Source organism: Salmo salar, chromosome ssa06 (assembly GCF_905237065.1).
Source record: "Salmo salar chromosome ssa06, Ssal_v3.1, whole genome shotgun sequence".
NCBI lineage: Eukaryota > Metazoa > Chordata > Actinopteri > Salmoniformes > Salmonidae > Salmo > Salmo salar.
In genome coordinates this window covers 32850788-32859405 of record NC_059447.1, presented here as the reverse complement: position 1 = coordinate 32859405, position 8618 = coordinate 32850788, and positions in this window count along the sequence as shown.

Sequence of the window (8618 nt, the reverse complement as noted above, 5' to 3'; positions counted from 1 at the left end):
TTGATGTGGATGTTTTGTGTCTTTTCACCCTTTCACCTTTTGATGTAAATGTTTGAATGTTTGGTTTTGTCCTTTCTGGATTCCATTAGAATGACAATCACAGCGAAAGGGACAGTGAAAAATAAGGGTAGGTTTTTAAAGAATCGAAGGACCATGAATGTAATAAGAAACCTTAGGTGCTGGCTTAAGGCAGGTTTCAACCACTACAGAATGTCCGGTCAGAACAGGGATGAGGCGGATGTCCAGGTTAAGGGGAGTTTAATGGAAGAAGATGTCCACATTCACACACACATATCTGACCACTCATGGTTCAGATAACTGAGAATCATGTCCAGTGAGAACTGACATTAATTATGTGGTTGTTCAGATGCACGCACAATTAAACATCAGACACACAGGGATTCAGTCCACAGGAGGGGAAACTGTGGAAGTGCTCATCAAGATGGGGAAAGCACATTTCTGACCACACAGCGTGCTGGTGTCATAGACTAATTCAAACTGAAGTTCTGGGAATCAAGACCACTGATAGGCTGAAGGAGATGTGGTGATAAATATTTGGCGTGACCTTGACCAATAAGACACTAACAAAAGTGGTGGGTCTCTGAATGGGAGACTAAGCTGCCCGACTAGAACTAACCAGAAGGGATTGCTAGAATCAGCTGACTGAAGCTGGCCGTTTTAACAGCCACCCTCAAATGTGTTGTACAGATTTTAAAGGGCAGCAAGAGCAGACAGTCACTGAGAGGAATGACGTGAATACTTGTGGTCATCCAGAGAGGTAGAAATGTAGACCAGATGGGAGACTGGTCCAACAGAAGGCTTGACTTTTGTTGCACCTGGCCGGCCCGTCACGAAGGTGCTTGAGTTCACCAGACCAGGGAGAGTGATACTGTGGGGGCCAGTGCAGGCTGTAAAGCAGTTCTGGAAGAGGGGAGCCAACAAGATGCAGTGGTGGATCTGGTGACAGCTGCCCCCTCTGCCCAGGAACAGGCAACAAGAGTACCTCAATGGTGAGGGCTTGTAAGACCCCCAGGGGAGGAGCAGAAGTCATATTGACCCCTGGCACAGTGTCAGCTGAGGACACCAGGACGGGAGACCGCAGGGCCACAGTGGCAGAGCTTGATGAGGGTGTCAGGACTGGAGACCTCAGGGCTGCAGCAGCAGAGCTCGATGAGGACCCTGGAACTGGATACATAGGCATCTGGAGCCACGAAGCAGCAACGGGCGGTGGCCACCGGACAGGCCGGACCTAGGCAGAGAGACCAGGTGAGGGCCCCGGATCAGGAGTTTGGGCCACAGCAGCAGAGCTCGATGATGGTCTCAGTACGGCAGGCGGCGAAGGTTTGGCCGCAGGTCTCGATGAAGTTCTCAGGACTAGAGATCACAGGTCCACAGCAGCAGAGTTCGATAAGGGTCTCCAGACTGCAGATGGTGAGCCCACCCCATCGGCGAAAGGAAAGGCCCAAGGGACAGGAGTTGGGGTCGGCTGGATCTCCACAGCAGCGACGGGTGGAGATCTCAGGACAATAGACGGCTGGACCACCATGTCAGCGAATGGAGAGGGCTCTGGGACCGGAGCTAAGATCAGCTGGATCCTCACAGCAACAACAGGTTAAGATCTCAGGAGAGGAGAAAGCTGCACACCTGAAAGAGAGGGAGAAAAAGTAGCAAAGGTGGACCCTGGGTCCAGGAGAAACTTGGGGCCTGACAGAGCTAGTGACTTTGGGCTTGACTTGACTACAGACTGTGAGCTAGGGGATGTTAGATCTATCAGGACAGAAAGCCCTGATCCTACTGGGATAGGAAACTGGGGACCCAGCTTTGCAGGAAACTGTGAAGCAACTAGGTGATCAGAGAACTGAGGGCTAAGATACTATGGACCTACATGGCTATAGACTGAGGACCTAGTAGGGCAGAAGGTAAGGTGTCTCCTACGATCGGACACTGAACACGTCGGTCAGGAGGGTCCCCCACGGGCACGTCAGGAACGTTCCCCAAGGCTGGAACTAGCGGGAAACAGTTTGTAAGGGCTAGCAAGAACCCCAGGGCTGAGACCGGCAGGTTCCACCAGACCGGGACTGACAGGGGTTGGACAGCAGACACGGACCGAGCCACTGCAGCAGAGACTGGAGGGGGCTCCATAGGAGGAGCAGGGAGACGTCTTTGGACAGCAGTAGGCTGGAGGTCGAAGGTAGGACTAGGCAGATCCCACCAGACAGGGATCAGAGATTTATGAGTGGCAGGGCTGGACATGGCCTTCAGCACGAATATCCTACCAACGGGACATCAAAAACTGTAATATCCTATGTTTCACAGAATCGTGGCTGAGTGACGACGGATATTCAGCTAGCGGGATATACGCTGCACCAGTAAGATAGAACAGCACACTCCAGTAAGACGAGGGGGGTGGTCTGTGCATATTTGTAAACAACAGCAGGTGCACGAAATCTAAGGTCTCTAGATTTTGTTTGCCTGAAATAGAGTATATTGTGATAAATTGCAGGGCCACACTACTTGCCTAGAGAGTTTTCAGCTATACTTTTCGTGGCTGTTTATTTACCACCACAGACAGATGCTGGCACTAAGACCGCACTCAGTCAGCTGTATAAGGAAATAATCAAACAGGAAACCACTCACCCAAAGGCGGCGCTCCTAGTGGCCGGAGACTTTAATGCAGGGAAGCTTAAATCAGTTCTACCAAATTTCCATCAACATGTTAAATGTGCAACCAGAGGGAAAAAAATTCTAGATCACCTGTACTCCATCCACAGAGACAGACGCGTACAAAGCTCTCCCTCGCCCTCCATTTGGTAAATCTGACCACAATTCTATCCGCCTGATTCCTGCTTACAAGCAAAAATTAAAGCAGGAAGCACCAGTGACTCGGTCTATAAAAAAGTGGTCAGATGAAGCAGATGCTAAACTACAGGACTGTTTTGCTGTCACAGACTGGAACATGTTTCGGGATTCTTCCGATGCCATTGAGGAGTACACCACAGCAGTCACTGGCTTTATCAATAAGTGCGTCGAGGACATCGTCCCCACAGTGACTGTACGTACATACCCCAACCAGAAGCCATGGATTACAGGCAACATACGCACTGAGATAAAGGGTAGAGCTGCTGCTTTCAAGGTGCGAGACTCTAACCTGGAAGCTTACAAGAAATCCTGCTATGCCCTGCGATGAACCATCAAACAGACAAAGCGTCAATACAGGGCTAAGATTGAATCTAACTACACCAGCTCCGACGATCCTCGTCTTATGTGGCAGGGTTTGCAAACTATTACAGACTACAAAGGGAAGCACAGCCGCAAGCTGCCCAGTGACACGAGCCTACCAGACGAGCTAAATCACTTCTATGCTCGCTTTGAAGCAAGCAACACTGAGGCATGCATGAGAGCATCAGCTGTTCCGGACGACTGTGTGATCACGCTATCCGTAGCCGACGTGAGTAAGACCTTTAAACAGGTCAACATACACAAGGCTGCGGGGCCAGATGGATTACCAGGACGTGTGCTCCAGGCATGTGCTGACCAACTGGCAGGTGTCTTCACTGACAGTTTCAACATGTCCCTGATTGAGTCTGTAATACCAACATGTTTCAAGCAGACCACCATAGTCCCTGTGCCCAAGAACACAAAGGCAACCTGCCTAAATGACTACAGACCCGTAGCACTCACGTCCGTAGGCATGAAGTGCTTTGAAAGGTTGGTAATGGCTCACATCAACACCATTATCCCAGAAACCCCAGACCCACTCCAATTTGCATACCGCCCAAACAGATCCACAGATGATGCAATCTCTATTGCACTCCACACTGCCCTTTCCCACCTGGACAAAAGGAACACTTATGTGAGAATGCTAATCATTGAAAACAGCTCAGTGTTCAACACCGTAGTACCCTCAAAGCTCATCACTAAGCTAAGGATCCTGGGACTAAACACCTCCCTCTGCAACTGGATCCTGGACTTCTTGACAGGCCACCCCCAGGTGGTGAGGGTAGGTAGCAACGCATCTGCCACACTGATCCTCAACACTGGAGCTCCCCAGGGGTGTGTGCTCAGTCCCCTCCTGTACTCCCTGTTCACCCATGACTGCATGGCCAGGCACGACTCCAACACCATCATTAAGTTTGCAGACGATACAACAGTGGTAGGCCTGATCACCGACAATGACAAGACAGCCTATAGGAAGGAGGTTAGAGACCTGGCCAGGTGATGCCAGAATAACAACCTATCCCTCAACGTAACCAAGACTACATATTTTTTAAAACATTTTAGTCATTTAGCAGACACCCTTATCCAGAGCGACTTACAGTAGTGAATGCATAGATTTCATACATTTTTTCCCCCGTACTGGTCCCCCGTGGGAATCGAACCCACAACCCTGGCGTTGCAAACACCATGCTCTAGCAACTGAGCCACACGGAGATGATTGTGGACTACAGGAAAAGGAGGACCGAGCACACCCCCATTCTCATCGACGGGGCTGTAGTGGAGCAGGTTGAGAGCTTCAAGTTCCTTGGTGTCCACATCAACAACAAACTACAATGGTCCAAACACACCAAGACAGTCGTGAAGAGGGCACGTCAAAGCCTATTCCCTCTCAGGAAACTAAAAAGATTTGGCATGGGTCCTGAGATCCTCCAGAGGTTCTACAGCTGCAACATCGAGAGCATCCTGACTGGTTGCATCACAGCCTGGTACGGCAATTGCTCAGCCTCCGACCTCAAGGCACTACAGAGGGTAATGCATACGGTCCAGTACATCACTGGGGTTAAGCTGCCTGCCATCCAGGACCTCTACACCAGGCGGTGTCAGAGGAAGGCCCTAAAAATTGTCAAAGATCCCAGCCACCCCAGTCATAGACTGTTCTCTATACTACCGCATGGCAACAGTTTTTACCTCCAAGCCATAAGACTCCTGAACAGGTAATCAAATGGCTACCCGGACTATTTGCATTGTGTGCCCCCCCAACCCCCCAACCCCTCTTTTTACGCTGCTGCTACTCTCTGTATATCATATATGCATAGTCACTTTAACTATACATTCATGTACATACTACCTCAATTGGGCCGACCAACCAGTGCTCCCGCACATTGGCTTAGCGGGCTATCTGCATTGTGTCCCACCCACCACCCGCCAACCCCTCTTTTACGCTACTGCTACTCTCTGTTTATCATATATGCATAGTCACTTTAACCATATCTACATGTACATACTACCTCAATCAGCCTGACTAACCGGTGTCTGTATGTAGCCTCGCTAATTTTATAGCCTCGCTACTGTATATAGCCTGTCTTTTTACTGTTGTTTTATTTCTTTACCTGCCTATTGTTCACCTAATACCTTTTTTGCACTATTGGTTAGAGCCTGTAAGTAAGCATTTCACTGTAAAGTCTACACCTGTTGTATTCGGCGCACGTGACAAATAAACTTTGATTGGATTTGACAGGGCCCAGACAATTTGTAAGTCGCTCTGGATAAGAGCGTCTGCTAAATGACGTAAATGTAAATTATGGACCAACTGACATCCAGAGGTGTCAGCTGTAGTAGGAGTAGGGTTCTCCCTCAGGGTGAACTCTGGTATCTCCTCCGTTACTGGAGAAGGCTGTAGGTCTTCCTGCTCGCAAGCAGGCAGGTAGGTAAGGATTAATCTTAGGTCCAGAACAGGGGTCAATGGAGATGGCGATGGCACAACTGTGAGAACCAATTGAGACTCTGCGACAGGAGCTGGTTGAAACACATCTGTGTGAGTGGCGAGCTGAAGCTCTAAGCAGGAGCCGGTGTAGTAGAACCTACTACTAACTTGAGCTCCATTGTCGAAACAGGCTGGATCTGCAGGGCTGGGGTTGGCTGGAGCACAGTGGTAGGGTGCTCCGCCAGGGTGAGCTCTGGTAGCTCATCTGGCCCTGGAGAAAGCTGTAGCACCACTGTGTGAGACTCCACAGCAGGGGTCGGATCCGAGATCGGGGCTAATGGTGAAGCTGATGTGGATTGGCACTGCGTCTCAAGCATCTTCTGACGTCTGGTGTCAATGAGTTGGTCGCGCTGGTCGCGCTGGCACCGCAGAACCTCATTCTGGCGCTTCTGGTGTAGTATCTGTTGCATGACGATCTCTGAGATGATGTCATCAACTTCTTGGTCAGCTTGGTGGCACAGGTCTCTGTTCTCCCCCTTTAACCTCTATGGGCTAGGTGGGACGCTAGCGTCCCCCCCGTGGTGCACTCCATCAACAGCAGGTGCATTTCAAGAGCGGCAAATTTGAAACTAAATAAATGTCAAAATTCAAATTTTTCAAACATACAACTATCTTACACCCTTTGAAAGATAAACATCTCCTTAATCTAACCACGTTGTCCGATTTCAAAAAGGTTTTACGGCGAAAGCATAAAGTTAGATTATGTTAGGAGAGTACATTGACAATAGCTGTGTGTAATGTTTTGTCAATTCAAAGACAGGGTCACCAAAACCATAAAACCAGCTAAAATGATGCACTAACCTTTTACAATCTCCATCAGATGACACTCCTAGGACATTATGTTAGACAATGCATGCATTTTTAGTTCTATCAAGTTCATATTTATATCCAAAAACAGCGTTTTACTATGGCATTGATGTTGAGGAAATCGTTTCCCTCCAATAACCGGCAGTCAAGTCAGCACCACAAATTAAATAATTAAAATTAGAAAACATTGGTAAAATATTATATTGTCATTTAAAGAATTATAGATTTACATCTCTTGAACGCAATCAACTTGCCAGATTTAAAAATAACCTTACTGGGAAATCACACTTTGCAATAATCTGAGCACTGCGCCCAGAAAAATACGCGTTGCGATACAGACTAGCCGCCATGTTGGGGAGATCTAAAATCGAAAATACTATGTAAATAATCCATTACCTTTGATTCTCTTCATCAGATGTCACTTCCAGGTATCACAGGTCCATAACGAATGTAGTTTTGTTCAAAAAAGCTCATCATTTATGTCCAAAAATCTCCGTCTTGTTAGCACATGATCTAAGCCCCCGGACTTCACTTCATGAACGAGGGGAAAAAATATATTTACGTTCGTTCAAACATGTCAAACGTTGTATAGCATAAATCATTAGGGCCTTTTTAACCAGAACATGAATAATATTCAAGGTGGACGAATGCATTCTCTTTTATAACGTATTGGAACGAGGGTACCCAACATGAACTCGCGCGCCAGAGTCTAATCGGCCATCACCGTTCCATGGCTCTTGTTCGGTCAGATCTCACAGTAAAAGACTCAAAACACTTTGTAAAGGCTGGTGACATCTAGTGGAAGCAATAGGAAGTGCCCAAACATTAATCAACCCCTGTGTGTTTCAATGGCATAGGCTTAAAGGTAATTCAACACATCAGGTATCCACTTCCTGTCAGAAAATGTCTCAGGGTTTTGCCTGCCAAATGAGTTCTGTTATACTCACAGACACCATTCAAACAGTTTTAGAAACTTTAGGGTGTTTTCTATCCATATATAATAAGTATATGCATATTCTAGTTACTGGGTAAGATTAGTAACCAGATTAAATCGGGTACGTTTTTTTATCCAGCCGTGAAAATACTGCCCCCTAGCCCCAACAGGTTTTAAGACGTCTTCAGTTGTAAGAGGAGAGAACTGTTGAAGGACTGGCTGAGAAAGTCAGGTGACAACTGTGGCAGTGTCCATCAGTTAGTACTGGCGACGGTGGTCGGGTGAACTGTGTGAACCTTCCATCTTCCAGACTGCTTCCATGAGCTTATCAATCTCGTCACACTGGCTGGGTGAATCCTGCATGATACTGTTCTTTATTATACAACTTCCTTTTTTTGACAAAGCGGAGACACTGATATTTTTTTGCCCAGTGCTACAGACATCTATATCTGTCCGCTAATACTAGTGCACTACTTTTGTGAGAAAAATATATACATATTTACAGTACCAGTCAAAAGTTTGGACACACCTACAGTACTCATTCAAGGGTTTTTCTTTATTTTAACTATGTTCTACATTGTAGAATAATAGTTAAGAAATCAAAACTATGAAATAACCCACATGGAATCATGTAGTAACCAAAAAAGGGTTAAACAACTGAAAATATATTTTCTATTTTAGATTCTTCAAAGTAGCCACGCTTTGCCTTGATGACAGCTTTTGCACACTCTCGGCATTCTCTTAAGAAAACCAGACGGTACAATGACCAGGGATGTTCTCTTGATAAGTGTGTGAATTGGACCATTTTCCTGTCAAAATGTAACAAGTACTTTTGGGTGTCCGGGAAAATATATGAAGATAACAGTACATAATTTTCTTTAGGAATGTAGTGAAGTAAAAGTTGGCAAAAATATAAATAGTACAGTAAAGTACAGATACCCCAAAATCTACATAAGTAGTACTTTAAAGTATTTTTACTTAAGTACTTTACACCACTGTGGAAACCAAGCCAGGACAAAATTGCCATATTATAACCTACTGTATGTGTTGTGATAATTGTGTTGTTTGCTCTATACCCTGCTTGTTCATATGCCTTGCCACTGTAATATATAGGTCTAAGGCTGAGACAATAAGAAGACATAGTGGCAGAACAAATTCAACCACACCAGTGTTTCA